Here is a 20,506-nt window from a genome sequence, read left to right on the forward strand (position 1 = left end):
TCAATCCCAGGACCCTGAGATGAAGGTAGACGTTTAACTGACTGAGCCACCCAGGCACCCTGTATTTCACTTTCTTTTCAATGGAGAGGAACAAAGCAGAAAAGCAGCTAAGCAGCTTTTAACTCCCTGAATGGTCTGGGATTCTTCAGATCTAAAACTATTACATAAAGTTGCCTTGGGGTCAAAACCACTGCACACCCTGCAAAAAATTCTCTGAAGGAAAACCTTTTAATAACAAGTTATAAAGCACACGAGTAAACAAGCCGGTTAAGGGAAATGTTAGTAGATGCATCAAATAGCAGCATTATAGCCAAAAATACTACAAACGAAGTCTTTACCTATGGTTGTAGGGCCATGTTTTGAATCTTCTGAGGATAGGGAGGGTAGATTAAGGCAAGGACCAATTTCTTACCATCCCTTTGGCTTGGATTGAAATCTGTGAGCTCCTCAGCTTTTTTCTTATAAAAAATTACAAAATGATATTAGACAATAATTTTAATCACCCCACAGCCCATTTCCTTCCTTGGCTCCTTATAAATAGAAGTCCGAACCCAAAAGCAACATTGCCCAGCTTGGGATCCATTCGCTCCAAGACTGGGCGTCCATAGTTGGGTTTTACAGGATGTGCGAACCCCATGCATGAGCCACACAGCCTATGAGATCATGTGCTGCCCTTGTACACACATGAGCCTGCAAGGGTGCTTCTGGCTCATCCAGGGCCTGCTCACAGAGAGGGGCGCAGGCTGCTCGCCTGGCAAAAAAAAAAAAAAAAAATCAATTCATGGATTGGCCAATCTGCTGAAAGCCTAATGAGATGCTGAATGGTAAAACTGATAAATGACTATTTTGCCAAACCATGGAGTTTACAGGAGTTCAGGATTCATGTAATGACGTCGAAAGCATTGGAGGATTTTTTAAAAAATCATTTGACCTCCAAAACTCAGCCATTAATCCTCAACTGTTTTTTAGTAAACTTGTTAGTTCAGTTTATTTGGGTGCCAAACCTGGATGCTTATGTTTCAGTCTTAGGGAACACCTCACATCCTCAGCATCTCACCTCTGTGAGTGTCCTTGTCTTCTCTTATTTGTTTGTGATTCATTTCCAGATTGGACAGTGTGGAATGCAAACATAAAATTGTGTATGCTTTTCATCTTTAGGGAATTCACTCGTATATGCTTTAGTAGCACCTTATTAAAGTACAATTAATAGTAAAATAACTCAAATGCATGATACACGTACAGCTTGGTAAACTTTCACAGATGTCTACACTGGTGCAGCCATGACCAAAATCAAGATTAATAACATTTCCATCACCTAAGAAGCTTTCCTTGTGCGCATTTCCAATCAATTTCTTTCCCAGAGCTAACCACTTTTTTTGATTTTTATCACCATAGTTTTGTCTATACTTGAACATGTTGTGAAAGGATTTCAATCTAAAATGGAACCAGGATAATATAAAATGGAAAATCTCATGCAAGTGCCCTCAGAGAAACAATATGTGAAGACTGAGAGACTGATTTCCCATAAATGCCTGAGTTATAGAAAACTGAGAATGTTGGAATTTTCTTAAATAATAGGGAGTTAGTTGGTCTGGGGTTACCTCAGATCACTCCAGGGAAATTTTTGCTTATGATTTCCAGAGGAATAAACAATAAATGGCTGAGGTTGTGATGGTCTTGCAAAATAAGCTAAATTAAGCTTCGTTTGTCTGACCGGATGGGTTTTGTCTGGATTTTCAAAGCTGGTCTCCTTTTGTATTCAATTTTCACAGACCTAACCGAGCTCTCTCCTGTCTTCATCCTTGCTACTGTCTGCGTCCTCAAGTGCACTACCCCTACTGTTTCCAAAAACTCATCTTTTTGACAGTTCTGAGCTCGACATTCATATAAATGGAACCATATAGTAAATGCTCTTTTTCAATTGACTTCTTTCTCTCAAAAATGAATATTTTTGAAATGTACTCAAGTTGTTGTGTTTATCAGTAGCTTATTCTTTCTGATGACTGCGTGATATTCCACTGCATAAATATATCGGGATTTATTTATCCATTCTCTCATGGGTGGATATTGGGGTTGTACCAGTTTTCAACCACTACGGATAAAGCTGCTCGGAACATTCTTGTACAAGTAATCTCAGGACATTCTTGTACAAGTAATCATGAGTAAAGACATTTATTTCCCTCAGATGTAGGCAGAAAAGTGAAATTGCTGATTCGTAGGGTAGATGCATGTTTGACTTCATTAGAAACAGTTGAACAGTTTTCCAAAGTGGCCAATTTACAATACTGAGAGACGGGGTCCCCCTGGCTCCCCATTCTCACCAACATTTGGTGACCTCCGTCTTTTTATTGTTAGCCATTCTGTGGAGACTGCAATGGGCTCTCCTTTGCATTTCACTATTGTGTGATGGCGACGTTTGTTGTTGGCCATTTCTATCTTCCTGTTTTCTCTTGCAAAAGCCCTGCTTTTAAATCTGTTCATTAAAAAAAAAAATGGGTTGTCTTTATGACATTGATTTGTAGGACACATTTTTATGCCTAGGGAGGAGTGTTTGGACCATTAAATATGCAGAGTCTGTCCTCCCCTGGTGGCTTGCCCTTGCGCTTTCCTTATGTGGCCTTTGGATGAGCTAGAGTTGCACGTGTTTGCAAAGTCTCATTTATCACTTTATTCTTTTACATCTTGTGCCTTTTGCGTCCTGTCTAAAGCATGTTTGCCTACCCCCAAGACGAGTCTTTCCTTTCTATTTCTTGCTCTGCTCTCCTGTGGCTGCCCCATTCCTTGCTCTTTGGCATTAGCTGAAAATGCTCCACCTCCAAAATCACAAATTAATCATCCTACTATCTCCCCAGATAGTAGGGGCAGGGCAGTTTTTCATCTGCAGGATGAAAAACTAGGATAGTAGTGGATAGTAGCTTCTTATCCTACTACACCCGTTCCTTGACCTTATCCATTGGTAAGGATCCTTTCTTCCTATTCCCCAGAGTCCTTCCAAACTGTCATTACCTCATGCTAGGGTAGAGTCAATGATGTTACATCCTTTTGACACAACTTTACAAACCTTCCTCACTCTTCCACCACGATCTTCGTAGGTTGCCCTTACATCACAGAAACCAAGCCAGACAGAGTGCATGGACGTCTCTTGTTCACAGTAACTGCTGAGCGCCATCCGAATGAGCCATACACCTGCACCAACTGGTATCATGGTAAATCCGTGGTTGCTAACCTCACCTGCCTTTATATCCCTGCCTTGAGATGTCAGTGCTCCTGCTAGCTTTCAAATATTTACATTCTTTCTAATATTTAAAACTTTGCTCACTCACCTTAACATTTGCCTGCTTCCCTTCTTGCCGCTGAAATCAAAGGAGATTGTGGCTACCCGGGCAGTGAGGGACACAGCCACTGGGGAAGTCGGAGTGAGGGTCCCAAGGAAGGATCCCCAGGGAGCATTGTGTGGTCCAGCATGCAGGTGAAAAACTGCCCTGCCTTGAACTTCACTAGGTGACAGGAGGTGAGGAGTATCGTCATTCTTCCTGTATCTTCTTTGCATTCTCTGTCCCCAAGTCACACTGTTTATTTTCACGTTCATATTTCTCAACACTTCTGCTGACTATCTCAGCAATGCTAATTGCAGACTGTTAGGGCTTTTGTTACTGCTAATTGCAGAATGTTCGAACTTCTGTTACCACTAATTGCAGAATGTTTGGGCTTTTGTTCCTTTTTTTAAGTCAAAATACAGTCCCTGTGCCTCATTTTCCCTTGCTATGTCTATAGCACACAGGTGTGCAGGGTAAGGGAAGCCAGGAAGCCAGGAAAGGAAGAAGCATCCTAGGGCTGGCATACGTGAGTGGCTCTTATTCCCTAAGACAACTGGCCTGAGTGGATGAGAAGTGTGGGTCCCTGGGCACTTGGGTGCTGTAGCTATGGGACACTGCTGCCTGTTGGTCCTGTGGCCTTTGGCAGGGAAAAGTAGGGACTATGAAATGTAGCCCCGAGAAGGGAACCGAGGGAATAGATCTTGCAAACCAGAAGAGTTGCTAACCTTGCCTCTTCTCTCCCGTGATTTCTCCTATGAGCTACACTCAACTGCAAGATAGAGGAAAAAGGACCCCAGTTAATATCACCCAGGGAGGTCAGCCTCTCAGGACAGGGTGGGTCTGGAGGGGTAGACATAAACTATCCAGAACATTTTATCCGGGCTGGGCTTGAGGACAGGAAACCCTGAGCTGGCCAAGCCTGTGCTGTAGGCCAATAAAGTCCTGGAACAGTTTCTGGGGAATCTGCACCTGTAGTAATTTATAGGCAACCCAGGCCCCTTTGGATCCCATCAGGTGGATTGAATCTTGGTGACTCTACAGCACCAGCCACTCAGGACGGGGGCTGGGGAATGCTGCTGGGAAAAGGAAAACGTAAAGACAAAGTTTGGTGTGAACCGAACATCTGAGAGGGGACTGGAGGACACGCAAGCAGAGGGGAAACAGGGATGCACTGGTGGGCGAGCTCCAGCCCAAGCAGGGGAGGTAAGCGAGCAGCCTGGTTGAGGTGGGCGCGGGTGAAGCAGAGGTGGCTCAGGGAAACATCAGTGCAGCTGCGTGGGCCTGGACCTCACCCCAAGCCAGCCCTCCTGACTGCAGACCGGGAGGGGAGTCTGGTGTGCAGGGCGGTGCTGTCTGCGTGGTGATGCCAACAGGGCAGCGCCGCAGCAGAATAATCTTCCAGCCTGGAAAGGGGAACCTGAGAGCTCAGCTCTTACCCAAGAGGACTAGAACCTAGAACCCTGAGTGCAAGAGGCATGGTGCTGCCCACCCCTGCTGTGCCAGGGGCTCCGGGCTCCTCTGCTGGCTGTTGCTTTGTCTCCTGGGAGCAGGTGAGTCCTGTGGGCAAGGACAACATGGATCTTCTGAGCTTGCTGACTCCTGACTCCTCCACTTTACCTTCTGGGTCAGCCTTCAGGCTCTCTCCCACACTCATTTTATGTCTGAATTCCCCAGGCCCAGTGGAGGCTGGAGTCACCCAAACTCCACAACACCTGATCAAAGCAAGAGGACAACGAGTAACACAGATGTTCCCCGGTCTCTGGGCACCTCAGTGTATCTTGGTATCAACAGGCCCTGGGTCAGGCCCTCTTATGAACATACACAAAGAACAAAAGGAAACATCTCGGATCGATTCTCAGGGCAGCAGTTCAGTGACTATGACTCTGAGCTGCATGTGATCTCCTTGGAGCCGTCGGACTCGGCTGCCTATCTCTGTGCCAGCAGCTTGGCACAGCCCTGCAGGGCCACCAGCGTTCTGTGCACAAGCCTCCCTGCTTTGCTCTAACGGTGAGAGAGTGGGCAGGCTTCCATGGAGGTTTCTCTCCTGCAAGGGGAGGTTTTCAGCTGTCTCAAAGACATGTCCTGTCCAGCTGAGCTCAGAGCACCACCCGCTAGCAAAAGCCAGGCTCACAGGCACACAGATGTGGGTGTTTCCACATCTGTCCCCACACTGGGTGTTCCCAGGTCTGTGCCTGCATCACCCTGTGCCTGTCAAGTCCTGGGTGACACCAGGAGTGGCAACTGGCCCTCCATGTGTGCTAGATTCTTTGTATATATTGCATGTTTTAACGCTTTGCAACAGTCAGCCGGGTCAAATAGTCCTATACCCTCTTTGTTGATTGAAAGAGTGTAGAGACACCAAGTCATTTCCCCCGTGTCTCGTGGTCTAGAAGAAGCAGACCTGGGAAGCAAATTTGTCTGTGTTTCTCAAGTCTGGGCTTCCCCCATGTGCCCTTCACCCACCAGTAGCCTGGGTGTCGGGGTCAGTAGCTGGAGGCCCCGGGCACCACAGGCCCTCCTGCGGTCCAGCTGGGTGGCAGTGGAAAGTTCGTGCACCATCCATGGCAACTGTGAGGAACATATAATTCCACACTGATTGATCGTCATCTGTACACATTCCTCACGTCTTTTCCTAGTCTGTGACTTACGTTTTCATTTTTACGGTGTGCTTTGCCATATGAGGGTTTAATGTAATGCAACTTTGTGTCTCAACTAAAAAACTCTCCCTTCGATGAATGCCTAAAAATATTTTCCTGAATTTATCCCAGTAAAATTAAAATTTTCCTTTGCATGAGAAAGAATAAATGTACCTGGAATATCTTTCCATGGGAGGAATGGAGTAGAGATCTAGGAATAAGAAGAAGGGACATATGTTTGGAACAGAATAAAAAAAGATTCCAAGCAAGGAAAAGAACACTGCAGGCACAAGGAAATGAGTGAACGTGCGTGAGTGTGGCTGGGGCAGAGAGAGCCGGGGGAGACTGTGCAGGGTGATGGTGGAGAGAGAGGGGGAGGGCAAACATTATAGGGCCTTGTAGGGCTATTGCCTCACAGAAAAAAGACAGCCAGGAGCAGACACCATATGAGTGAAGGTCTATGACTGGATTTGGAGGGTAGTCAAGGGTAAGACCTACTTCCCCAACGCCCAAGCTGGAGAAGCACTCCCTCTATGTCCTGTTCTGTCCTGACTCTGCATGGCCACCAGGCTCCTCTGCTCTGCCATCCTTTGTCTCCTGAGGCAGGGGAACCCTCCAAAGCCCTTTTCTGGGCACACCAAGCCCTATCCTAAGCCTTTACTTCATGTCAACCTTGATGGATTCCCTCTTGGATCCTATCTCCAGCTTTGGCTTCTCTTGATCACAGATGCCATGGATGCTGGAACTCTCCAGATCCCAAGATAATAAGAACAGGACAGAAGGGGACACTGAAATGCTCATGACCGCTGTCCATGGCCATATGTATAGGTGTCGATAGGACCCCAAACCCGGCTAAGCTGATGTAGTACCTCACACACAAAGGAGAAATCCCTGATGGGCCTGTGACTTTCTGTCACAGCCAAAGATGTTGTCCTCTGGTCTGACACTGTGTCCCTGACCTCTGTGTCCTCTGACTCCAGCCGGTACCCCATAGTCACCTCCCCTGCACAGAGAGGCCCACAGTAGATGCACAGAGAGACCCACAGTAGACACAGGTGGGCTTGTCCCCAGGCAGGGAGGACATTGCCCCAGAGTGGCCTATCCTGGACTTCCCAGCATGGGGGTCCGACCTTCTCTTCAGGCCCCTCCCATGGCTCTGCCATGGGAGCTATCACAGCTCTGGATTTGCAGAGCAATTCCGCTCACCCGGCTGCTTCAGAAAGGGAGGACCGTTTGAAAGGAGACACTCCGATCTGACACCACAGGTCTAGATTCCCAGTCCCACTAGGCTTGGATGAGTCCCTCTACCCCAGGCCACCTTTGTCTCAGCCATGAGCCTTTGTCCTGTCCTGTCTGCTCCTGGCTGTCCTTCTGTGCTTCTGTGCCCTCATTTCTGCCTCAGCCACACTGGCCTCCACTCCTCTCATTCCCCACGAGTGTCCTCCTCCTCCCCAACAAAACATAGATCTCCCCTTCACCAGCACTCTGTCAGGGAAGCACTGCTTGCAGGGTTACTGGGTCAACCCCCTTATCCCAAGTGCTCAAAGCTCACAGTATTCAGCTGTCATCATGCACAACCACGTGTGACTCTTTACTGGAAAGCCTCTCAGAAAGTCTCCAGACTGTAAAGCCCAGTCCTGTGGGGGGTGTTGATGTCTTTCATCCCCATCTACCAACAGCAGAAGGAAGACCACCCAGGTACCTGGTGAGGCCACATCAGGGGCTCCATTTACAGAAAGAGGCCATGTCTTAGTCCTTGAAGGATTGTGAGAGTCCTTCAGGATGGAAATAATCAAACAAACGTATGCCTAGAATGGCCCAAGGACGGATCGAAACCCAAGTTTCGCCTGAATGATTCACATCAATGCTTTAAAGTCTAATGCAGTTTCATCTCCTGAGGCAGTGAAGACCAGAAATAGACTACTTATTTCAAAGAGTCAAACCTTACAAAGACTAGAAGTCAGAACCTCTTCCCTAGGGACAGCGGCGCTTCCCACTCATAGGCCAAGAACTTATTGGAGAACAGGCTGTGACCTGTTGACGAACCTTGGGGTGACCTCACAATCAGTGGGGCTGCCTTGTAATCATGCAGCTGCTTGAATGAGAAACAAAAGGCATCTCCAGCCTGTGAAAATTAACATATTTTTGCTGAGTTTGGAAATACAGGCACTAGAGGTGTTCCTTCCTTTTCAAAGCGCATTCTGTACTGAGGAGTCAGGCAGGAACTCCCCTTGCCCCAAAGTGTCAGGGACAGAAGCCCTGTTAATTCACAGCACCAGCTAAAAGCAACATCAAAGGTGCAGACGTCACTGCTCACCCGCCTCACCAGGGAGAGGTCCGTCAGGTGCACCGGGAGCTTGTGCTCTTTTATGTGACCGTTTCCTCTTGGCATACTAAAGAAAAGGGGGGGCATTTATAATTGTTCCTTGACTCGCACCTCTCTGGACATTGCCCATTTAAGATGCCACACATCCTGCAATTTGATCAAGAGTCTGAACCTAAAGCTGTCATGTGGTTAAGCTATGTTTTGTAGTAAAAAAAAAAAAAAAAATCAATAATGTATGAAAGAAGATGTTAGGATTGGGTGGCTTAATGGGTTGACTGTCTGCTTTGGGCTCAGGTCATGATCCCAGGGTCTTGGGATCGAGCCCCTAGTTGGCTCCCTGCTCAGCGGGCAGTCTGATTCTCCCTCTCCCTCTGTGCTCTCTCTCTCTCAAATAAATAAATAAAATCTCTCTCTCAAATAAATAAATAAATAAAAACATGTTAAACATTAATAATCCTCTCCCCTTTCCAAACACACTTCTGTCCGTCCCTGTCTCAGGTAGGTTATCAATATTAACATTCTTGTGTATTTTCTACCAGCTCTCTTCCCCGGACTCATGCACACCTGTCCACCCAAATACACCTGCAAAAACTGGGATGGCCTGTGCACATTAACTGCCGCACACATACTTCTCCCACTTAATCTGCTTTGCATTTTATTTGTCCAGGTTGGTAGATGCAGACCTCACTTGCTCCTATTTGATGCTTCATATTGCACAATGTGGTGACAGGTGCGTTGATACTCTATCATCACTATGTTATTCCTTTCCTGACTTGTCTTCCCCAAAATGACTGGACAGCCTCTTTGTGTTCCTACATCTTCAGACTCCAGCTCCTTGGGGGATGAGTAGGGCGCTTCCATCACTCAGTCTTGGAGGTCTGGGAGCTCCAGCCATGCCCCCTTTCATGACTAGATGGGGAAGGAGGAAGGGGTGGGCACTCCCTACACCCACTTAGGACTATGCAATCTCTCAGTTACTCCTCATAGCACATTGTGAAGTATACAATGTACCACTGTACAGGTGAGGAGGCTCAGTTTCGGAAGGGTTGATGGCCTTGCGCATGGACTAGAACTAATATATGGTGGAGCCAGACTATAAATGCCAGTTTGTTCATGTCTGTGCGGAAGGTGCAGGAAGCAGAAGGTCACTGGGAGGAAGAGGTTGTCAGACCAGACGCCAGAGCTAGGAGGGTCTATGTGTGTCCTGTAACCACTGGAGGTAAAGGTATGACACTGGCCATAGAGATGCCCTAGAAGGCAGTTGGTTGGTGGCCTGGCCCCAGAGAGCTGACCTTTGAGAAAATCATTTTGTCACAAGAGGCAGCAGAGACACAGATGTGAATAAACTGAGGAAGGGGAATCTGTGAGAAGCGATTGTTAAAATGAGGGAAGGGGGAAAGGCAAGGAAATGGTCCCTTCAAGCATGTAAGATGTAGAGGAGAACAATGTTAATTAAAATCCAGGCTCATTCTGATCTGTTTGCCTTTTAAGTGGTTGGAAAATGGGAACATTTATATTGAAGGTGAAGTCAACGTCTTCACTATCCTTTTCCTTGTGACGTTTGATGAGGAAGAGAGAAAGAAAGCTGGAGGTACCGATGAAGGCCACAGTGGATGTTTGGTGGGACACCCTGATGGATCACTCAGCACTCAGGGAGATTCCCAGGGGCCAACAGCAGGCCAGTTGTCCTGCATCACAGCTCGGGGGCATTTTATCTTGGTTTGGGAGGATTGGAGTATTTTTCCTTATTGGAGGGGGGTGGCTGATAAGGCTTTGAAAGTTATGCCAGGAATGCAAAGGAGCAGTCTAGTCTCAATGCAGCCTTTTAGGGGCCCCAAGGGTGGGTTCCTACCCCACCTCCATCTCTACTGTGTGTGCACAGGTGTGCACACCTTCCACCAGGATGATAAGGGTAACATGGTCTGACTCCTTCTCAAAGGGAGGTTTGGAGCATTTATTTATTTTAGAAGTCACTTGGAAATACCAGAGGCACCAAGATAAGGAGCCAGGGACAAAAAGCAGTAGGGAGATTAATGAAGTGATAGAAGAAATTCTGTTTTTCAGCCGCAGAATTAATAGAAGATCCCAGCTTAGATCAGTACTCACCAGAGGCACCGTTTCATCCCTTGTAGCTCTGAACTGTGAATTCAAACAGCTTTGGGGACATAAATGTGACTGCCTCAACCCGCACCCCACGGGTCCTGTGCCCAAAGCACAGATGTGACCAGGCAAATGCTGGGCTGAGGTCGAAATAGGAGCACACAGAGGGAGGTGAACGGTCAGCATTCAATCCCTCAGGGTGGAAGGAGCACTTTGCCCAAAGTCCTATCCCTTCCCTGTGGCAGCTGCATCTAATGACTGGCTGGTATCCCCTTTCCTAGAACACTAATCAATGGGATTCAGAATATGTATTCTTTTATTGGAAAAATGTTTGCTTCATGGTTCCCTCATGAAACTGAGTTCATGCACAGAGTGAGCTTGGCACAGGTGGACATCAGGTCACCCAGAGCTGTGCTGCCCTGGTGGATCCTGGTGCCCAAGGTAGACAGTACTTGGCCTGCTTGGGCCACCTGAGGGCGCTTTGGGTCCACCGAGCGGCCGCTGACGGCGCATCTGGGCGACAGGGAGGGTGAAGGAGAAGCAGGCTTGCCTTCCTTGGTCCTGGCTTCAAGGAGATTGTTGATCAATCAGCGCTGGCCCATGAAGGGCCGATCACAGCCTCATATTAACTGATGCTCAGGTGTGTTTGCCATGAACTCGTTTCTTGCTGCAAAGGCCTTTCTTGGAACAGTGTGAGGAGGCTTCAGTGGGGCAGCCTGAATAACCCAAGCCAGGGGCAGAGAGAGGAACGCAGAGGAAAATAGAGAAGCTGTGGGGGACCCTGGCCCAACGCTACCTGGCCCAACCCTACCTGGCCTAGCTGGCATGGCCAGCCGTACCTGCCCAGCAGACAGCTGGACAGAATGGAGGACAGCCTGCAGCAGCTGAGCCTATTCAGGGAGTGCAAGGTGCCTGCAAGAGCCTAAAAGGACAGTGATGTCAGAACACTGACGTCACAGGCAAGCCCTCCAAACAGAGATGAGAGAGGAGACCAGAGGCCCGAGTAGGAAGATGCCGGGCCCTGTCCTGCCTGAGTCTGCCTGGGGTGCCCAGCTGCTCTGCTGTGTGACCCTCTGTCTCCTGTGGATAGGTGAGTCCTGAGCTCAGGTGGGACATCGCTTGAAACGCTGCTGGAATCTCAAATTCCTCCCTAGACCAGGTTATGAGCTGCTGTCTCCTTCTTCCACAGGTCCAGTGGGTGCTGGAGTCATCCAGACCCCCAGACACCTAATCAAAGGCAGCGGGGGGAAGGCTCTTCTGGAATGCCATCTCGTCTCTGGACACAACACTGTGCGCTGGTACAAGCAGGCCCCGGGACAGGGCCCCCAGTTCCTCTTTGAGTATTATAGACAGGAGCAGAGAGACAAAGGAGACGTCTCCGCACGATTCTCAGCACAGCAGTTCAGTGACGCCAGCTCCCAGCTGGAGATGAACCCCCTGGAGCCGGGAGACTCAGCCCTGTATCTCTGTGCCAGCAGCTTGGCACAGCCCTGCGGTGTGACTGGCTTTCTGTACTCAAACTTTCCTGTCCCAGCTGAGGATATAAGGGGGGGGTGTTCTTAGCCAAGTTCCAGGGATGCATTTAGTTTCTTTTCTAACCCTCTGCCTTGCTGAGCTCAGCCAGAGCACCCCTGAACATGTGGGCCCAGATTCACTGAATATTCTCGAAATCCCTAGCTGATGGCAAGAGCTCCTGTGCTGTGCTACAGTGTAAGTGTAACTGTAATGCAAGATAGACATAGCATGTCCATTTTACAGATGAGGAAGCTCTCAGTATGCCATGTTACAGATAAGAAACAGTAGTAGCTCATGGACTTTCCAAAGATTTCGTATTTAAAGTCTCAGAGGCAGGAGTCGAATCCAAGTCTCCATGCCTCCGAAACCAACATTTCCTTAAAATTGCATAGTGTTATCTGGGCCTTGGGCACTAAGATGTAGCAGACCACTGTCTTCCATTTCAGTACTGGCTGTGGTGGGGAGGGCTCACATCATGGTGTGGGGGTTTCTTTTCTTTTTTTTTTTTAATTTTATTTATTTGTTCATGAGAGACACAGAGAGAGGCAGAGACAGACAGAGGGAGAAGCAGGCTCCCTATGGGACTTGAATCCCTGGAGTGGGATCATGCCTTGAGCAGAAGGCAAATGCTCAACCCCTGAGCCACCCAGGCACCCCGCTGGAGTTGGGTTTCTATAGCTACTGCCTGCCCACTCCTAGGACTAGCTTCAAGCCAGAGAATGTGTGTTTGTTCCATCATAGTTCCACTAGGATGGGGCCAAGGTAGCCCCCAATACAGGAGCTAAGTGATTAGGGGGTTTCTAGTCTATCAGAGGATTCAGCCAAGGAAACAGGGGCCCTCCAGGAATCTCAAGCAGAATGGGAGTTAATACAGGGAATAGTGCTTCTAAACCATAAGAAGTTCTAGAGGAGGAAGGGTCCTTGGAGGCTGCAGCTCGCTCACATGTCTAGCACTTTCTATCAGAAAAGCTGCAATTGTTACTTCTTGCCCAGGCCAGTCACTGCAGAAAACAGCAGAGAGCCACAGCTAATAAATGTGTGGCATAGCCATTTACAGGTGGCAGGTACAAGTTTATTGGCGAACACACACTGTTTTAATCCTATTCCTTTTATTTGAAGTTATAGAAAATTCACTTATTTATTGCTCATTTTTCTCTGTGGCACGTACTTAAGTGCATTATTTCAGTTAATTTTCTTGAGACCCACATGAGACAGGACAATTTATCCACACTGCAGGTGAAAATACCAGTGGCTAGAGTGTAGGTCATTTGCTGAAGGGGGCCCAGCTCACAGATATTGGACTGGCACTCAAACCTAGGCCACACTGACTTAACTGCTACGCTTCTGCATTTTGGTAGAGGGAGACATCTGCACAACTGGAATACTGACCCAAAAGTGCCTTCCAGAAACACTGGCCCTGATACAGTCATTTGCACAGGGTTGCTACCTACTGAAGAGGACTTCCAAGGTTTCCATCTATTCATATTCTGACCTGCCTTGGACCAGTGACCTGGAAAATATCTGGCTTGGTTTTCCCACTTGTAAACTAAGGCCGATAACATGTGTCTTACAGAAATATTATACAAGAAAAATAAAACAAACTGCCTGACACAAAGTATAGGCTCAAGAAGTCTTAGTTCCCCTGTTACCTTTGATAAGTCTCTGGTCTAGCACAATTATTTACTGGGTGCAATTCTGGGATCAAAGGCAGGCACGGATTACTTTTGCCCGACTCGCCTACATTCCAGACACAAAGTCATCTGAAGTGTAATTACAGTCATCTGCTAATTTATTACGTGAAGTTAATTGCAAAGAGTTGCCTCTTAAGGGAAGGTGAAAATGAGGCCTATGGCAGCACTTTCTGTTTGATATTAAGTCTGGTATGCAAGAAAGTGGGTGCTTCCAGAACAGTATGGCTTGGGTGCGATTGGTGATCACACAAAAGATCTGATAAAAGACAGGACAGTTTCATTCATGAGAGTCCATCATGACAGAGTTTCTAGAAAGTGTCTTCTGTCCCACTTCTGATTTCAGCCTCCACTGCTGTGGCCAGTATGTTCATGCAAGTCCACCGCCGTTCACCTCATGTTGACAGCACCCCTCATATGCACGCCCACATCTCTGGGCTTTCTGTCCCAGGGCCATCTGTGACATCAGAGGAGCCCTGTGGCCAGAGCTGCAGGGGTGCTAGTGCTCTCGGTGGAACAGGGGCCAAGACACGAAACCTCCAGTGTCTGCATTCAGGGAGACCATTCAAGGAAGCATTTCATGGGCTTTTCAGAAGATCCCAGTGGAACCCTCTCCTGTTGCCCCAGCATGTCCTCAATATTGCTCCTTTATCCTGGTTCTCTCCTTCCCTGTTTCACCCTCCCTGCTCTCTGACAGTGATGGAATGAAGTGACCATCCGAAGGCGCTTCTCTTTGGAAGAGATCACCATTTTTCTTTCATTCGTATTACCATCCATCCTTTCAAGGTCTTATAATAACATATATGAATGAACCTTTTCCCAGTTCATTTTGATTTATTTTGAATTCCCGAGACTCGTGTGGCTCTCTGTTCCCTTAATGCCCCAAACCTATTTGTAACTAAACAGACTAGGGTTATGTTTACAAACGTAGAGTTTGCCTGGACTTTCTTCATTAATTCAACAAACACCTTTTGAATACATGTGCAGAGCAGATCCAGGGTTTTATGGAGCCTAACCCTTATATAATTTTAGGGAGTTTTTTGAAAAAGGTAATAGAAAAAAATTTTTTTTTTAAGTATTGGAAAAGTCCTGTGCAAATGAGAAAGGCCTGAAGTTATTCTTCATTGACTTTATGGCCAACCCACCCTTCACTGTTCACCACGTGTAGGAAGTGTTCTACATGTTTGGGAAACACAAGTGCAACAAAACAACCAAAAACAGACAAAGCTTCAAGATGAGGTCTATGTTTTTAGGAAATTTTGTGATAAATTTGTGACTCAATAATTAACTTAAAAAGAAGTTTAAAAAAGAAACATTCCCAGAAAATGCTTATCTCCCTAAAGAAATTAGGTATCAGTGAGAATACTGATACTCTGGGTAGATCATACTTTATTATGAGAACAATCCTCAGATCTCTGGGATCCCGTGTACCCTACCCCAAAGAATGTGAGTCCTAGCTAACTCCTCCTCCTCTTTGTTCTTGTACTGACACAGCCATGGGAAGTAGGCTTCTTTGCTCTGTGGTTCTTAGTTTCCTGGGACTAAGTGAGTCCTGGGTGTAAGGGGAAAGTCCTTCCTGGGTTTGCCAGGTGCCAGCCACAAACCTTTCTGTGTGGTACTCCTTGTGTCCAATTTCTGATTCCATGTCTTTTCTCACTGTTGTGTGACTGTAGGAATTACCCATGAAGAGTAGAATGCAGCCACAGAAATAGAGAAGCTTCCCACTGAGTTATGACCTACATAGGAAATAACAGTATGTACGGATATTGACCAACTGTAAGTTTTATGCTATAGCAAATGTATGATTCAACCAGTATTCACCCATTTGGTGGGTGCAAGACCTTCTGAATGGAGACAAAACATTACCCTGTGACCCTGGAGGCATCAGACATATGTACCCGTGGATGAAAATCTCATCCATGTTGCTAATGAGCTTCCTCCTTTTTTTTCGGAGAGCAGAGTCAGAGAACTAAAGGGGCCCAGTGCTCCGTGGCCTCATCTGAAACAAAGGACAGAATCTTCCTCATGAGAGCATAAAGACCTGGACATAGATGGCAGGGCTCCCATAACTGAATGCATTGTGAGACAACATAAAATCATTCTTCAAAGTCCAATGACCCTGACCTCGAGACTTTGAAAACTTTCTGGACATGGTTATTTTAAACAAGAAAATGACTGTAGGCTGACATCCAATTATCAGGAGTTAAGGCAAAGAGAAAAACTAAAAGGTATTTGAAAGCAAATTTTGAGCAGAGAAGTCACAAAAGTACCAGGAACATCATAACAATATTTCTTAGTCTACAGAAATATTATGAAAAATTGTTAATACTATGCAAACAAGGAATTGTATCATTATTTATAGAGGAACAAGTTTCCTTACTAAAAAGTAGAGGAGAAGCAATACACCTCTTAGGCTCCTTCAAAAAGCAGACTAACAAATTCTCCCCATTCTGAGACATTCAACTTTGTATAGATGAAGGATTCATTCCTCTGGGGAAGGGGTGTGGCAGGTTAGCTCTGCACCTCAAGCATTTGTCAAGGACAGTGATGTCACTGAGTGCCTGAGAGCCTAAGTTCTATTTCCTCCAAACAAAACTAGAACACATGACACTCAGCCCATCACCTGAAATGGCCACCGGCGTCTTCTTTGGCATGGCTCTTTGTGTCCTGTGGGCAGGTGGGTACAGGCGGGCTTCCTTCCCTGCAATTCACAACACCTCAGCACAAGCCTTCCTCTTGAGATGACAACGCTAGTCTGTGTCACTCTCTATTACAGGATACATGGATGCTGGAATTATCCAGAGCCCAAGATACAAGGTCACAGGGACAGGAAAGAGGGTGACTCTGAGATGTCACCAGACAGACAACTATGACTATATGTACTGGTATCGACATGACCTGGGACATGGGCCGAGGCTGATCTATTATTCAAATGGTATTAACAGCACTGAAAAAGGAGACCTCTCCAATGGGTACACAGTCTCTAGATCAAACAAGATGGATTTCCCCCTCCTACTGGACTCTGTTACCTCCTCCCAGACATCTGTGTACTTCTGTGCCGACAGTTACTCCACAGCACTGCACAGCTGCCTCCTCTTCATACATAAAGGGTAGGTAGACTGAGCTGCCTTGCACTCATGAGGTCCGGCCCTAGCCCCAAGAAGCCCCTGCCTCCACAGGAGTCACAGAGCTCTTGCCAGCATGGGAGCCTTACAGCAGTGGGCAATGTGACCCTCAGGGTTGACGCCCATCCCCACACCAGTCTCAGCCTGACTGGACATCACCCCAATATCTTCAGCTCACTAGTTCCCTCATTTGCCAGTCTCTCATCCTGCTCGCAGAAAGGAAAATGCACCTTTAGTTGAGCTATCAGAAGATTCCCTCGATAATCTCAAAGCCCCCACATTCTTCTCTCCCGGCTGGATTTCAGTGACTTCTTTATTCCTTTCTGCACCCTCTTCTACCCTTCAACTTACAACTCATAGACCTTCATTCATATGGTCTCTGCTCCTGGCTGCCTTTCTTCTCTGAGGCAATAGCCCTACAAGGTCCTATAATGTTTGCCCTCCCCCTGTCTCTCCACCATCACCCTACACAGTCTCCTCTGGCTCTCTCTGCCTCAGCCACACTCACACGTGTTCACTTATTTCCTTATATGTATCATGTTCTTTTCCTCCCTTGGAATCTTTTCTTACAGGCTATTTCTTCACTAAACATATGCCCCTCCCTCTTATTTCTGGATCTCTACTTCATCCCCCATATGAAAATCTATTTCAGGTCTACTTTTAATTGTGAAAAGTAAAACTTAAATTTTACTAGAAGAAATTAAGAAAAATATTTTTAGGCATTTATTTGAGGAAGGATTTTTTTTTTAAGTAGAGATACAGAAGAACATAAACCACAAAGAAAAGTATATGTTTCAGTTGCATGAAACTCTTCTACATCAAAACACACCATAAAAATGAAAAGGTAAACCACAGACTGGAAAAGATTCGACAAGTGCAAACAAATGATAAAGAATCAGTGTGACAGACACCATTCCTGCTCTAACAAGTCCCTGTGGCTCCTCCGCAATTCCCAGCCTCACTTGCAGTTACAGGATTTGAGACCTACGGCTGAGTTCTGAACAATGGGATGTGTATAAAAATTATCTAAGTCAATTCCAAGCCTTGACTTGTTAAACATCCTGTGGCACCGTGTTGGGGGTCCCCAAGTATACACCCATGTTTGGAGATGCATATAGTTGTAGTCAAGGCTAAGAGTTATTAGTGCCACAGTAAATATTCAGTTGCAGATCACAAGGAGGAAAGACACAGGTGGAGTCTGAAGGAATCCACAGACACACTTCCCGATGCTCTCTTCCTCCTTGGAGGGGTCACACAGAGCTCACACTTCCCCCCAACAAGACGAGGCAGCAACATGGGTAGTGTTTCTACCACAGGAACCCCTTAGGGACTTACTAGCCAAGTCTTTATTGGGCTCTTCATATAGGCACCCACAGCCCACCACATACTAAAAATGTAGTTTTCCAGAAGGAAATCTGGGGTTCAGCATGAACTATGTGTTTGCACTCACAGTCTAGACAAAGTGAATCATCCTTCTTAGTTGGGAAAAGTTGGTATGGGCACAGATAACTTTACCAGCCAAGTGCCCAGATGCCAGCCAATGGCCCATCTTGCAAGCAGCCTTTCTGAGCACAGCAGTCTCAGGCTGTGTTAGCTGCTTTCTGCACAGATAACCTTCAACTCTCTTGCCCATGCTGTGGTGAACTTGGAAAGTACAAGTTATAGATTACCTAAGTATATTAGGGGAGCAACCTGGCTCCTGGATCATAATTTGGGGGACAACTGCTAAAGAAAGCTGTTCATGCCACACTGGGCTCTGTGGTCATGGGAAATTGAACTTCATAGGGTTAAGTCATTGAGATTTTAAGATCTAGCCTATTTTCTGGTACATAGCTGACCTGGGTCTACTGGAACCTAGAAGGAATAAAGAATTCTCATTACTTAATGAGAAAGAAAACCTAAAAAATGGCAATACGTAATCTAGGTAACTCACAGAAGAGCAAGCATGAATTACCCCTACACAGGGATAGATTCTCAAACTTATTTAGAATCGAAGTATTGCAAACTGAAATAAGTTATGATCTCAAACTTACCAGATGGGGAAATTTTCAAAAGAATAACTGCCTTAAATTTAAGAAAAAATACAGAATAGTGGAAACTGTCTTACACTACACTAAGTCCATTTGCAATATTGTGCAGTGGCTAGCACTATCTATTCCCAAAACATTTTTATCACCTCAAATAGAAACTCTGTACTCATTCAGCAATAATTCCTTATTCACCTCTCCCCGCTACTAGGCCCTTGTAATCTGTAGTCCAGTTTCTGCCTTTATGAATTTGCCCCATAAAAATGCCATATTCTTCCTTCTGTGTCTGGGTTTTTTAACTGAGCATAATGCTTTCAAGGTTCATCCATGTTGTAGCGTGGATCAGAACATTCCTTTTTACCACCAAATAATATCCTATTGTATGGATAGATCACATTTGTACATGCATTCAGCGGTTGGTGGACATCTGGGATGTTTCCACCTTTTGGCCGTGGCAAATAAATCTGTGATGAGCATTGGTCTACATTATTTGTTTGAGTTCCTGTTTTCTTTTTTTTTCTTTTTAAGATTTTATTTATTCATTCATGAGAGACAGAGAGAGAGAGAGAGAGGGAGAGAGGCAGAGACGTAGGCAGTGGGAGAAGCAGGCTCCACGCAGAGCCTGATGTGGGACTTGATCCAGGCATTCCAGGATCATGCCGAGCTGAAGGCAGACGCTCAACCACTGAGCCACCCAGGCATCCCGAGTTCCTGTTTTCAATTCCCTGGGGCATATGCCCAGAGGTGGAATAACTGGGTCATATGGCAATTCTATGTTTATCTTTTTGAGGAACTGTCAACCAGTTTTTCTCAGAAGCTGCACCATCTTACATTCTCATCTGCAATGTATAAAGGTTCCAACTTCCCTACATCCTCACCAACACTCATTTTCTCTCCCTCCTCCTCCTCCTTCTCTTTCTCCCTAGATAATCATCCTAGTGAGTGTGAAGTAGAATCTCAGTGTGGTTTTGATTTGCATTTCCCTAATGGCTAGTGGTGATAAGCATCTTTTCATGCACTTATTGGCCATTTGTAAGTCTTCTTTGGAAGGAATATCTTTTTTTGTCTGGTCACCTTTCAGGGTTTCTCTTTGTATTTATATTTTAGCAGTGTTACACTGTAATGAGATTGAGGAATGAAGTTCATGTGGGAGATTTGTTGCCAATAATGTTTTGAGTGTGTGTAGTACTTTTGAAACGTTTATAATATACTGTAGAAGAGACAAATGAATAAATGTACTGATATTCTAGAGAACCAGGATTCTTACTAAGAGAAGGGAGATAATAATAATAATAATAATAATAATAATATAATAATAATAATAATATAAACAAACAGGGGGTGCCTGGGTGGCTCAGTAGTTGCGCATCTGCCTTTGGCTCAGGTCATGATCCCCGGGGTTTTGGGATTGAGTCCCATAACAGGCTCCCTGTGAGGAACTTGCTTCTCCCTCTGCCTATGTCTCTGCCTCTCTCTGTCTCTCATGAATAAATAAATAAAATTAAAAAAAAAAAAGGGAAGATGAGGAAGAAATCTGTTCTGATTTGGAGATATCAGTATGAACTTATGATTTTAAAGATGATGTAGTTCTTAATTCTATTCATGGAAGGGTTTAGGAAACCATTCAAAAGCCAACTAATTGTTTTATTTTCCTTACAGGTTGTGCTTCAGTACCAATGAGCAAACCTGTTGCAGAGTATTTGATTTCTAAATGTTATTCCTCAGTAGAAGGAACAGGGCAGAAATTGCTTCTTCCAGATCCAGGGCAGGGA

Source organism: Canis aureus, chromosome 15 (genome assembly GCF_053574225.1).
Source record: "Canis aureus isolate CA01 chromosome 15, VMU_Caureus_v.1.0, whole genome shotgun sequence".
Classification (NCBI taxonomy): domain Eukaryota; kingdom Metazoa; phylum Chordata; class Mammalia; order Carnivora; family Canidae; genus Canis; species Canis aureus.